Source organism: Panthera onca, chromosome C2, assembly GCF_046562875.1.
Source record: "Panthera onca isolate mPanOnc1 chromosome C2, mPanOnc1 haplotype 2, whole genome shotgun sequence".
NCBI classification, from domain to species: domain Eukaryota; kingdom Metazoa; phylum Chordata; class Mammalia; order Carnivora; family Felidae; genus Panthera; species Panthera onca.
In genome coordinates, this window is record NC_138347.1 from 136,897,141 (window position 1) to 136,911,346 (window position 14,206).

Here is a 14,206-nt window from a genome sequence, read left to right on the forward strand (position 1 = left end):
GCATGCTATTTACCTCTTTTTGAGGCAGTAACAAAAGAGTCTATTTAGTCTCATGAATTTGCTTAATGTGAGACAAGCTCTGCACTGTTTGCACTGAGTCCTTATCCATCTCTCCCCCCTTCCCTAAGAGCTGGATTCCACTGGGGGATTCCTGGATAAGATGGACCACGGCCATTGAGTGGCTTAGAATAGAGTGTAATGTGTCCTCATTCATTCTGATGGGAGCCTGAAGGTCTTTGATCTCCAGGATCTAAGCCTCAACCAACTGGGTCTTTGTCTAATCATTATTGTTATTATTATTTTTATTATTTTATTTTCTGATTCCCTGAACTTGCTGGAAGTGCTTCATTTTATCTTTATATTGTTTATTTTCTTGCATCTGGTAGCTCTTTCTTCACTGGGGTTGTGTTTGGTGAATGTTTACTTGTGTTCTCCCTTTCAACTTTCTTATCTATCCCTGGCAAGATAATCATTGTCAGTTTGGAAAGATAGGCTCTGCCAGAGTTACTCAACTGGACTGTGCTAATATGTTCTTGTCTTGATACTCGATTTAAGATAAAATTTTAAAAATTGTATTTGGTTTGGGTAGATAAAAGTTAACGGGTAGTTTTCCCTAGATATTAAAATTCTAGTTCATAAAGGACCATCTTGGAATATTATACTTACTTTTCCCCCTTTGGTTATCCAGTCTCCCAGAGAACGTCTTGCATGTTCAGTTTACTGTCCAGGGTTGTTCTGGGCAGAGCCTGGTCACTGAAGCGGTTTTTTCCCCCTGACCATAAGTAGGTGGCTTCTTTTTGACATCATCTTTCTTTCGAGCTTCCTGGTGATATGAAACGGTGCAGCATCAGCCTTCAAGGTAGCGTGATGTCAGTCTGAAGTTTTATTTTGTACTCAGCTGGAGAGTATTTCAATCCTTACAGAGCAGAAAAGTAGATAATGTGATCCTTCCAGGAAGTTACTGCACTGAAGTAACCTTCTGAGAAAGGAAATAGAGAACATTGATCTCACAAAAGAAATAAACATACCATAAACACATAATTACATCATTGTATAACTGGTGTCTGAAATAATGTAAGTTCTGATTTTTGAAAAAAACAGTGCAAAGGATGGATTCCAAGAGTTACAGAAACACCTTTGCTTATAACTTACCTTTTCCACAATTGATCCCAGAGCGAGTGCCCTTTAGAATTTGCCTCAGGAAATATGATGCAATAAAAAGCTGGCTCAAGAACTTCTTAAGCACTGTGCTTGAACTGTATTTGGTATTGATTGGGAAATCCAATTATCTTACATCAATTAACATTTAAAAACAGAGCCTTCTTTCTTAGCTGAGCAGATTGTCTCCATTCTGAGCATGTAAACACACATGAATGCCCAAAGGCAGAAATGGCCTTTTACAAAGAAAAGCTAACTTTGTTCCCTTTTATATTTCTCAACTAGCTTTGAAAACAAATACTCTTATTTGATACACAATCAAGAATAGGGAAAAAAGTACATATCCTTTGACCTGGCAGATCCATGCCAGAAATTTAACCTATTTGTAAATCAAGATGTGTCCTCAAAACTAAAAGAACATTATTACAGCTTTATTCATGATATTAAGACTAGAAACAACCTAAGTATCCCAGAGTAGGAGATAATTGCTTGAATTATGACAATCTATATTATGAAATTCAATATGGCTATTAAAAATGATATATTTTCCAATATGGAAAGACATTCTTAACATATCATTAATGAAAAAAGCAAGTCATAAAGTAGCTTAATTGGAGCTTTTATTATTTAGGACTTAAGGATCCACCAGCCCAAGATAAAATCTTGGTTCTACAACCAGTAGCTGTGAGTGGGGCATGTTATTCAGTTTACCTGGAGCTCCATTTTCTCAGCTCTGAAACCGAGTTAGTAACAGTATTGATATCATAGGATTGTTGTGAGGATTAAATGAGATAAAACATAAAAATTTTAGATCAGTACCTGGCAAATTAATGCATTACTCTTAGCTCTTCTTGCTGTTAGTGGTAGTATTACCATACTCCCAGAGTTCTTGAACTTCGGCCAACAGATAGGAGTTCTGCTTAGCTTAAATAGGAAAACAGTGTTTATAAGAAGGTAGCTTCCAGAAGCTGAAAACACAGGGAAACCCAGTTTTAGTCTTGTTCAGGGATCTCAGCTGCAGAAATCTATGGGCCTTCTGTCCAGGACACCCCCACTGGATGATTCAGCTCTATCTGCCCAGCCCCCGGGAGTATCAGCTTAGGAGGATTTACATCCCTGGAGGATAGGATCTGATTGGTGTAGCATCTGTCACGTGCCCAGCCCTCCGCTGCACCCTTCGAGAACTGCATGGAAGGTGGTCATTCCCACGAAGGCATGCTAACTTAAGAATGGCATCATGAGTATAATCTCATTTTATCAGTTTAGAAGATATGACATATTTTTTTTTCAATATATGCTAACAGGAAAGGATCTGGAAGGATTATGTTGAGTTGCTGACAGTGATTTTCTCAGGGTATTGAGGTTGTTGGTGTTTTAAAAATATTTTTCCTCGTCTCTGTCCTTTCCCTCCCCACCCCTTTTACCTCTGTCTCTCTTCAGTGTGCTTTTCTAAAATTGAAATGTCTGTACATTTTCAAGTGCTCTTAGAATTATTGGCAGGATCTCACAGTTTATTTTTTGGTCTTAGTATCAGGGCTCTAGAAAACCTTTTTCTGAGGTTATGTTTCCTCTCTCTTATACTCCTTTTAAAACACTTTTTATCCTGGAAAAGTTCACAGTATGTAAAGGTAGGAAGAATAGTTTTTGGGTTTTTTTTTAATTTTTTTTTTAACGTTTATTTATTTTTGAGACAGAGAGACAGAGCATGAACAGGGGAGGAGCAGAGAGAGAGGGAGACACAGAATCTGAAACAGGCTCCAGGCTCTGAGCTGTCAGCACAGAGCCCGACGCGGGGCTCGAACCCACGGACCGTGAGATCATGACCTGAGCCGAAGTCGGACGCTTAACCGACCGAGCCACCCAGGCGCCCCAGGAAGAATAGTTTAATAAGTGCCTTGTACTCATCACCCAGCTTTAATAATTACTAAAATTTGCCAATTTTCTCTCCCCTCACTTTTTTCTTTTGCCAGAGTATTTAAATCAAGTTCCACACGTATTTTCCTATTTATGCAGATTAAATTATGCCAACAGTAGAGATTAGGGTATAAGGAATTCTGTTAGAAATGATGGCCTGAATTCTCAAATATATTTAAATTTGTGTACACCATTCTGATTCCACAGTCACTATGCTGAGCCTGGTGGATTTAGTCCCCAGTGATCATGCACATGTTTCAACGTGTAACATTCCCGTGCTTATCAACACATAACCTTCAGGCTTATCGATTGAGATGATGTCTGTTCTGTTGCTTTGCTGTCCGATACTGTTTGGTTCACCATACATTTTCTTTTGACAGTGAGCTCTGGTTTCATGCGGTCTCCTGACAGTTACTTCCCTCCCAGGTGTCCTTGCCCTGTCATTGGACACTCTTCCCTGTCTCCTGGGTACAAAACATAGGACTGACAGTCTGGCCAAGTGGAAGGAGCGTTCAGTTGTGAATTAGGAAACCAGAATTCTAGGCCTGGCACAGCACTTTCCCAATCCCTTTGTGATTCAGAGTTTTCATCCACAGAATAAAATGGTTAGTCTAGACCCATGCTGTCCAACGTTATAGCTACTTGCTACTTGAGTTAGCGCTTGAAATATAGCTACTCCAAATTAAGATGAGCTGTACGTATAAAATACGTGCCAGATTTTGAAAGCTTAGTTTGAAAAAAGGTAAGATGAGCTATCTCATTAATAGTGATTATATGTTGAAATGGTATTTTAAGTATATTGGGTTAATAAAATATATTATTAAAATTAATTTCACCTGTTTCTTTTTCCAATGGAAAATGGTCTTCCAAATGGAAGACTTAAAATTACACCTGTGGTTCACATTATATTTCCTTTGGATAGCGCTGGCCTGGCAACATTCGAGTCCATTGTCTGAAATTATTTGTCATTTGAGATTGGGACAGTCAAGTTCAGATTACAAAAATTTAACAAAGCACTTCATTGGCCCAAACATTTCTCCTTATTTTAGTATTAATAAAAGTTCCTTATTTGGGGATTGCTTATTTGATTGAATAGCAGTCTGCTTCTATGATCGGGAAGGAGGAAATGCTCCATTGTGATCAAACACAATTGGAATTTTTGTTGTCATTTTGAAGTTCATTGTTCTGACCTCTGCCAGGATACACTGATTATTAAATTTGACTAATGATAGTTTTCTGCAGTTGTAAATAGGAGGTTTTTGGTTACTTTTCCCGTGCCATCACTTTTTCCTGATAAAGACACATACATCACACAGATACACTCGTGTTTAAACATTACAGTGGTAGAAATTGACAGTTCTTTTTTACTATGGTTACCTCTGCTTACTTGCTTATTTACAGTGGAAACTTTCTAAGGAAAGTAAAGACTGGCACTAACCAATTACACTAGAGCTTATTTTCTTGAATAGCATGAGGTATGAAGGGACTACCAGTGTTTTCCTCATGGACTAATTCAGACATTTAAATCACAGGTAAATCATTGACCCAACACATTTTCTTCAGCCTTCCCACACTGCACAGACCTCCACCACTTAATCACTTCTCGTTCCCATTTACGTATGTACTGTGTAGCTGCCAAATGATAGAAATAGGGGGCCCGGCACACTGGACCCAGCCATCTGGGTCAAGTCAGCATGTTTCTCTGGCTGGGTGTTCTCCCTTTTGTTTTGTTTGGTTTTGTTTGTAAAGATTTTCTTTGTAAGTAATGTCTACAGCCAACGTGGGGCTCAAACCAACAACCCCTAGATCAAGAGTCGCGTGCCCCACCGACTGAGCCAGCCAGGCCCCCTTGTGTTTCTAATGCTGTCTTTTACACATAGGTTTCAGAGTTGTCAGGAGCTGCGAGTCTGGTATACAGTAGGAGTTAAGGGGATAGATACATCTGGTCATTTTTTTTCTGCTCAGTTCATGTGAGTTACTTCTCTCTACCTTCCTTGGGTCATGAAGTCCTTCCTGTTGCTTTTCTCGCCTGTGCCTCCTTCAGCTTTCCCTGAATTCAGGTTCCTTCTCTGTAGCAGGAGCACCTGGAGTCCCCAGCTCCATCCTTGTGCACTCAGCGTCCCAAGAAAGTAGATCTAATTTGAGCTAAGCGTTCTCGTGTTTAGCCCCTCTGAGCCTCCCATTATTCTCAGAGTGAAGTTCAGCTCTCGCTGAGGATTGTTGGGCCTCTGGCATCTAGCCCTCACTGCCTGCCCCGCCTCTGCTGCATTTTGGCTACCAGGCTGGTCCATGTTCTCTGAAGGTCTTTTTTTTTTTTTTTTTTTTTTTTTTTTAATGCTTATTTATTTTTGAGAGAGAGCCTGTGAGCACATGCATATGCATGAGCTGGGTAGGGACAGAGAGGGGCCGGGGGCGGGGTGGGGGACAGAGGATCTGAAGCAGACTCTATGCTGATAACAGAGAGCCCGATGCGGGGCTCAAGCCCACACATTTTGAGATCGTGACCTGAGCCGAAGTTGGATTCTTAATTGACTGAGCCACCCAGGCGCCCCTCTGAAGGTTCTATTTTCTCCCACCTCTACTGTGGATGCAGAGGCTCACAACACCCGCAGTGCCTTTCCTTCGTTCTCCTCCAGGGGAACCCTGCTCACCCCCAAGGTTTGACTTGTCTGGAACTTGGTGGAAAGAATAAAGGCCTCTTGGAGCTGTACTGCAATGTTCCTTGCATACTATAATTATTCTTAATTATACATCTAAGATATATAATAAATGATTATATAATATATAACTATATAATAATGTATTGTAGGCTTTCTGTAGTAGACTAAGGTTAAGTACTTTTTCTCTAGTTCCTAATATATTCAGTTCCTTGGGCATAATTGGGCTTATTCCTTCATTGATAAGCACTCACTGAATTCCTTAATATTAAAAAATGGCTGGTAGCATTTAGGGGAGCTTTCACAGTTGAAAATCTGTACCGGCACTGTCCAAAACAGTAGCCACTAGTCACGCGTGGCTAACTTGAATTGAAAAACACTGAAAGTGTAAAACGCACCCTGGTTTTGAAGACTTAGTATTATAAAAGAATGCAAAATATTAATAATTTTTTACACTGAGTGCATGTTGAATAATGTATATATTGGGCTAAATAAAATGTATTAATAAATTAATTTCACCCTTTTATTTATGTATTTTTAATTTTTTTTAACATTTATTTATTTTTGAGAGACAGAGACAGAACTTGAACAGGGGAGGGGCAGAGAGGGAGACACAGAATCGGAAGCAGGCTCCAGGCTCCGAGCCATCAGCCCAGAGCCTGACGCAGGGCTCGAACTCACGAACCGTGAGATCATGACCTGAGCAGAAGTCGGATGCTTAACCAACTGAGCCACCCAGGCACCCCTAATTTCACCTTTTTAAAAGTGGCTGCTAGTATACTTACATATATATATGTGTCTTATATTCTATATATGTTGGACTGAACTCATCTAAAGGGCTCTTAATCTTAAACTTCTCTTTTTCTCCATCCAGATCTGAGATTACAAAAGAGGAAACCACTTGTAAATTATAAACTTTTAGACGTTAGTGCAGAAGGTGCTTATTCAGAAGGTTTCATTGAAGGAATCTGTTTTACCTCTTCTAGCTTTGACCTCAAATTCCCATGAGCAAAAAAAATATATTTGAACAGCTTACAAACGCTACGGGTGCTGTGCTGTTTGCTTTCTTTCCAGTCCAAGGGAGCGGAGACATGTTAGCCGCCCGCCCAGCTGCTGCCTGTTCACACTGCAGGGCATGTGAGGACGGGCAGGCTGTCCTCAAGAGAAGTGCAGGCCAGTGATGCACAGAGCCAGAGCTTAGAGAGGGTCACAGCACATGGTGACAGTGTGCTTCCTGTTCCCAGCAAGGCAACAGCTGCACCGTGATCCTTGGCAGCAGGCCTTTGGCAGGTCTCTCTGGGGCACCCTGGGTGTTGCACTGAGAGGTGCCAAGGTACATCCTCCTGGAGAGACATGAAGAGAGCAGACCCTGCCCCCCCCAGTCTTCTGGCTCACACCTTCCCTCTGCTTCCCCCTGTCCTCTGCACACGATGGACCCTGGGGGAAGCCATGGCCTATCAGAAAGAGCAAGCTTTTCCCACAAGTAAAGGGTTGGCCAATTTTGGAAAATTATATCGATGCTCTGTGCCATGTCCTTGGAAGACTATTTGGAATGAAAACAGGGTCCTTTATATTTGATTATTAAATTCCAAGTGAATGAAAGATTTTTTTTTTTTTGGCAGGGGTGGCGGTGGGGATGAAAGAATTTTAAAAAGCCGTTTATTGGGAAATAATTTCAAACCTAGAGAGAAGTCATTAGACTAGTAACAAAGGACATCCCTTATAGATTTTGCTCAGATTTACTTCAGATTTATGCCCGATTTCCTTTGTTATTGGCTCTCATATATGTATAAATATACATAGAGACTCACATATTTGAGTTTGTGTGTATTTTTTTAGGTTTATTTATTTTTTAGAGAGAGAGAGAGCACACATGCATGCATGAGGGAAGGGACAGAGAGAAAGGGTAGAGAGAGAATCCCAAGCAGGCTCTACACTGTCAGTGGAGCTCGACTGGAGCTCGAGCTCACGAATCATGAGATCATGACCTGAGCTGAAATCAAGAGTCAGAGGCCTCACTGATTGAGCCACCCAGGGGCTCCTGTGTGTATCTGTATATACATTTTTTCCCCCCCCTGGACCATATGAAAATAAGTTGCATATATATACATCATGGTCCTTTCCCCCTAAATACTACAATGTGTATTTACTAAAAATAAGGACGTTCTTTTACATAATTCCAGTTCAGTTACCAACTTCAGTATATTTTAGCATTAATGTAATATTTTAATCTACGTTTGTATTCTACTTTTATCAGCTGACCCCAACTGATATTGTCCTTCACATTAAGCACCCAGTCTAGAATCACGAGTGTGCTTAGTTGTCATGTGAAAGGAAAACAGTTTGCTCACAATCAATACTTCCCGAACGCTTCTGGCACCAAATGTGTGGGGTTTTTCTCATCAGCAATACTCTAGCGCTCCAGTGGACAACTACAGGCTGTCTCGCAATTCTTAACTCAGTTCTGACGCTAATGGCCTTATAGTCAGTACAGACCCCATAGGTTAAGGGCTCGGTCCCCCTCCTTCCTCCCACTTGAGATGCCAATGGCAAGTCCCAGTTTCACTTGTGTTTCTGACCAACTGGTTGTAAGCTGGAGATTCCCATGCCCCCCTCCTGGGGTTGGATAATTTTCTAGAGTGACTCACAGATCTCAGGAAAACAGTTTCTTTGATTAGTGGTTCAGGGGTGCCCAGGTGGCCCAGTTGGTTGAGCATCTGACTCATGATTTCGGCTCAGGTCGTGATCTTACAGTTCATGAGTTCGAGCCCTGTGTCAGGCTCTGGACTGAGTGTGGAGCTTGCTTGGGATTCTGTGTCCCTCTCTGTCTCCTCTTCTCCTGCTTGTGCAGGCGCTCGCGCTCTCTCTCTCTCTCTCTCTTTCAATAAATAAATAAACATTTTAAAAAAAACCCCACCGGATTATAGTTCAGGGTCAGCCATTTGGAAGAGAGGTTGGAGGAAAGTAGCACGAAGCTCTAAGCACACTACTCTCCCAGCACCTTCCTGTGTGCACCAGCCTTGAAGCTCTCCAAACCCCTTCAGCTGGGGTTTTTATGGAGACTGCATTATATGGGCACGATTGATTAAAGCTTTGGCTACTAGTGATTAATTCAGCCTCCAGACCACTCCCCACCCCCATCATAGGTACAGAAGGTGGGACTGAAAATTCCAACCCTTAGTCACTTATTTGGTTCCCCTGGCAATCAGCACCCCCATCCATAGGGACTTTCTAAAAGGTCAGTGACTTAAATTCAGGTGTGGTTGCAGAGGACTTGTTATGAATAACAAAAGATACTCCTTTCGCATTGTTGCTCTTACTACTTAGGAAATTCCAAGGGTTTTAGAAGCACAGTGGGGGGTGGGGAGGAAAAAGCACTGTGCCAGGACAGGGGACAAAGACTAAATATATATATTTTATTACAAGTTATAATTTCACAGCAGGTCCCTTTAGTTTCCTTTAATCAGGAACAGTTCCTCAGCTTTTTTTCTATATTATTTTGTTTTTTGTCTTTTATGACGTTGACATTTTGGTGGAGGAATGTTTTATATTTTAAAAACAAACCTGTTCGGCTGCCTTGGTGGTTCAGTTGGTTAGTGTCCTACTCTTGGTTTCTGGTCGTGATCCCAGAGTGGTGGGATCGGACATGGAGCCTGCTTGAAATTCTCTCTCTTTCTCTCTCCTTCCCTCCTCTCGCTTGCTCTCTCTTTCTAAAATAAAAAATAAAATAAATTAAGAACCTGTTAAAGAGCTAGGAGAAAATACATTTTTGTCATCTTCAGATTATGTAGGGAAGACCTTTGCAAGCAAGGCCTTAAAGAAAGGCCAAACATAGATTTGACTTTACAAAAAATTTAAGATTCCTTTACAACCCACCCCAAACCGCAACAAAATCCAGGAGCATTTACAATGAACATGAAGGACTTAAAGCTCTTTCAAGGCAATGAGAAAAAGACCAACATCCTAAGAAAACCAGGCAGAGGACATGAATAGTGCTCAAAAGAACAAATACAAATGGCCAGTAACACGGAAAAACAAACACCTCCAAGGGCATTTCAGTGAATGCAAATCAAAGCAGTGGGGGACTCATTAATTTTCAAAAGGCTAATTTAATTACCGAGAATGATTCTTCACTGGAGGCAGGAGTGGGGGAAGGCACATTATGCTCTCACAGTTGAGAGTCTACATTGATGCAAACTTCCCTGGTGGTGGAAGCTAAACTAGGGAGCATATACAACAGCTTTATTTGTTTATTTTAAAGATTTTAGTTTTTTATTAAAAATTGTTTAATGTGTATTTATTTTTGAAAGAGAGTGTGTGAGTGGAGGAGGGGCAGAGAGAGAGAGAGAGAGAGGGAGAGAGGGGAGAGGGGAGAGGGAGAGAGGGAGAGAGGGAGAGAGGGAGAGAGGGAGGGAGAGGGAGACACAGAATCTGAAGCCGTCTCCAGGCTCTGAGCTGTCAGCACAGATCCCGATGCAGGGTTTGAATACACAGAGCTGTGAGATCATGACCTGAGCTGAAGTCAGACATCTAACCAACTGAGCCACCCAGGCGCCCCTGAAGATTTTATTTTTAGGTAATCTCTACAGTCAACATGGGGCTCAGACTTGCAACCCTGAGATCAAGAGTTGCATGTTTTACCATCCGAGGCAGCCAGGGGCCCCTACAAAAGCTTTAAATAGCAATGATTCAGCCTTACGAGTTCTGTGGCAGATTAACTGCTATAGATTTGTACAACGTAGTTTACAGATTTTTACTTTTATTTTTATTTTTTAGTAATGTGCTTCCAAACTGAAGCACAGATTGCTTTCCAAATTGAAAGAAGGGTTATTTTCAATTATGAGTGACTGTTTTTAGTTAAATATGAGTTGATTATCAGTATAGTAAATAGTTTAGCTTTGTAGCTAGAGTGAAGTGCACCTGGGTGTTTGCATGGGTTGGGGTTGATTGTGGGCTCCTGAGTAAGTCCTGTCCACTTCTGGTCAGCAGCCGCAAGGAGTCAGTCTTTGGATTTGGTAGGGAAGGGGTTGTTTGAAGAAAGTGGTGTTTTAGGAAGGGTATCCTGGGAGCAGAGAAAACAGTCTGGGGCTATTTTGGTACTCTAGGCTTGAGATCCCAATGACCAGCAAGGTAGGGACAGGGAAAAGTGGTTACTCTGAGAGACAGTGAGGAAGCTCGCCTGAATCTGGGGGCTGGTTTCACCCCACACCCACCCTTATTCTCAGAGGAAGAGATACCTACCCTCTTGTGCTGCAAATGTTAGCCCCATTTGCCCGGCATAGCCTTTCCCCTTTCCCTCCCTCCTTCTGGGAAACTTGCTGTTCCATTTAACCTACAGGCCTCCCAGTCTTCAGCTCCTTAGTCCTTTGTGCTTTGGCTTACACACAGAGCTTTGAGGAGAGATCATGGATTTCATTATGGGCAGAATCAGAAGGAAAGAAATTTCCTCGGGTCTTACTTTTTAAGCATTTTAATGTCTCTTTTTCAGAATATGCTGGATGATGGTTCTAAACAGTGGTTTTCAAACTGTAGAGCCCCAACAAGGGGAGGGGATGCCCCCAAGTCCCCCTTCTGATAATAGATGCCTCTAACTTCTGTTTCAATCAGAGCAACTTTTTCTAATTCTGATTAAGAATTCCTTTGGGCTGGGGCTCCTGGGTGGCTGAGTCTGTTAAGCATCTGACTCTTGGTCTCAGCTCAGGTTTTGATGTCAGGGTCATTAGTTCAAGAGTGGCATTGGATTGGGCATGGAGCCTACTTAAAAAAAAAAAAAAAAAGAAGAAGAATTCATTTGGGTTAAGTGTTTTGTGGCTTAAAGAAAGTGAACCACTGGTTTTAAAAATAAATCATGGCTTGTACTTCTATGAGTTAAACCCACTTATCTTAGCACCTTAATTAGATTGTTTCGTATGGTGGAGAATCTGAAGGAATTGATGTTATGTTATAAACCGATTGCTTTCATAGCTTATCACTGGAAAGCAATTAAACATTACAAGGCAAAAGCAGTTTTCAGTAAAATTATTTCTGTAAATAACTGACATAAAATTTTTGACCTAGTTGTCTTCAGAATGAGGCCTGTGTCCCAAAGGCTCCAGACTGACCTCAAGGAAAATTTTGCACAGACTTAAAAAAAAAAAAAAAAAAAAAAAAAAAAAAAAAAAAAAAAAGTGACCTGGCAAACATTATACCTAAAAGGAAGTCTAATTTTGGGTAGCTTTTAGGAAATGATGAAGTCACATGTTGGATAGCCAAGTAGGAAGTAATAGATTTGAATATTAATGTTTTATTTATACTCCTATATATATTTGTAATTTTTTTTTTTACGATACAAGTTACTTAAGTTCTGAGAAATAGTTTAGTTGGTTACTCTTTTTCTATTTGGTAATGTGATGATACAGTGTTGGCATTTTCTAGTTTAGATGTATCCATTAGATTTATTCCACAGTACCTAAGGCAGACAGATAAACAAATTTCCTTCTTCTCTTACCTTTAAAAGTATTCTATGGGGTGCATATGTGCGTGCACATGCACACCACGCACACTTATGTGCACATCACGCTGATTTACCAATGGTCCATGACCTTGGGCCCATCACTCTGCCTTTCCATTATTTTTCCACGTGAGAAAGGAAGGAAAGTTGGGTGTCCTCTGCCTCTCTAATTATGAGTTCTTTAATCTGGCTTCCTTGTGGACAATTTACAAGTCTCAGCCTCTTGGTATTTAATCCTCTTGAGTCTCTGAAAATGCATTTGACTGCATATTTTAGTTTGAGCTCCCTCAGAAGCAGATCCTAAGACAGGGATTTGAATGCCTGTAGTTTATTTGGCATGAAGCTAGGGGAGTAGAAGGGTGAAATGAGGAAAAAGCGGCCAAGAGAGGGTGAATTACTGAGCCAGCTCCCACCTTGGGCAACTGCTACTTAATTTTGGGTGGGGAGTGGGAAATCTGGGAGCCAGTTATTCAGCCTGAGGGATGAGGGATCTGGGGTATTTATTTATAGGCGGATGTCTTGGCTTTGGGTTAAGGGCTTCTTTTGAGGGGCAGGTGGATGGCAGAGCAGATTACAATGACTGGAAAAGCCCTTAGGTAGAGAAATGGAGCTGCCCGTAATTGGACGCCAGAAGGTATACCTGAAGTGGTAAGGGGAGGGTACCAGCAGCGTTCTCTGTCCCAGTCTGATGATTGAGTTTCGTGGATTAATGACAAGAGCACCATGGTCTCTGGGGTAGACTGACCCATGCCTGACACCTGACAAGTATTCCTCAATAATCTTTAGGTCCATCTCTTTTTTTTTTTAATTTTTTTTTTCAATGTTTATTTTTGAGAGAGACAGAGACAGAATGCGAGTAGGTTAGGGGCAGAGAGAGAGGGAGACACAATCTGAAGCAGGCTCCAGACTCTGAGCTGTCAGCACAGAGCCTACGCGGGGCTCCAACTCACGAGCTGTGAGATCATGACCTGAGCCGATGTCGGATGCACAACCGACTGAGCCACCCAGACGCCCCAGTTCCATCTCCTTTAAGAAGGCAAGGGAAATCTTCTACGTGGTTTAGTCTCTCTTTAAAAATGATCTCAAACACTTCATTTTTAAGCCAGCATGCCAAGAGCTGTACCCAAGAGGTTTCCCTCAAAGTGCCATTGCCTATTCTGTGGCAAGCATAGTGATAAATGCTGGGGATGCAGAGATGAGAGAGGGGATCCTGACCCAGGAGAGCTCCTGGGATAGGGGTTGAGTGGTTTACCTAGAGGACCCTTTGCAAGTGAGGAAGGACTTGAAGTGAATCAGCTAATCAACAAAAAGTGTGCTTTTTGGGAATTTGGAATTTGGGTCAAGCATTTTTCACTTTTAGACCCTGGCTCTGCCTTGTTGGCTAAGTGACATTGGATGAAACAGCATCCATTCTCTCTGAGCCTCAGTTTCTCCAGTTGTCAGATGGGATGACTAATACCTATTCATGGGATGGTTTGAGGATTAAATGCAATAACCTTGATAGATGGACTGGATTTGGGTAGAAGAGAGGACAGGGGCATGGGAGAGAAGGTCAGTGGCTAGGTCACTAACTAGAGATCTTACAGAGAACAAAGGTGGGAAAAATGCGTTTGGGGGCCTGACCGTGGAAGGCATTGAATCTGAAGCTCAAATAGGTCTTGGGACTTGGCTGCAACGATAGTGAGATTTCATTGCATTGCTCAGAAAGGCTAAGGGAAAGGGCCGTTATTCAGTTTTTACACTAATATGATATTCTTGGCTCACTGAACTATTCACAGGCATGGGGAAACATAGGAATTCTTATGTGGAAACATAGGAATTTAACACTGTCAAAAAGCAGAAACAAACCCATAAATACAGAGAACAAACCGGTGGTTGCCAAAGGACAGGGGTTGGGTGGATGGGCAAATTGGGTGAAGTGGGGAGGGGGAAGCTCAGGCTTCTAGTTATGGAATGAACATGTCATGGGAACCAAAGGTATACCACA

The 14,206-nt window shown here is 41.7% G+C and overlaps 1 protein-coding gene across 4 annotated transcripts in view; it reads left to right on the forward strand.

Annotated features, from left to right (window-relative positions):
* The window catches only part of KAT2B (lysine acetyltransferase 2B), a 103,965-nt gene that overhangs the window by 33,307 nt on the left and 56,452 nt on the right, over window positions 1–14,206 (forward strand). The window lies entirely within an intron of this gene.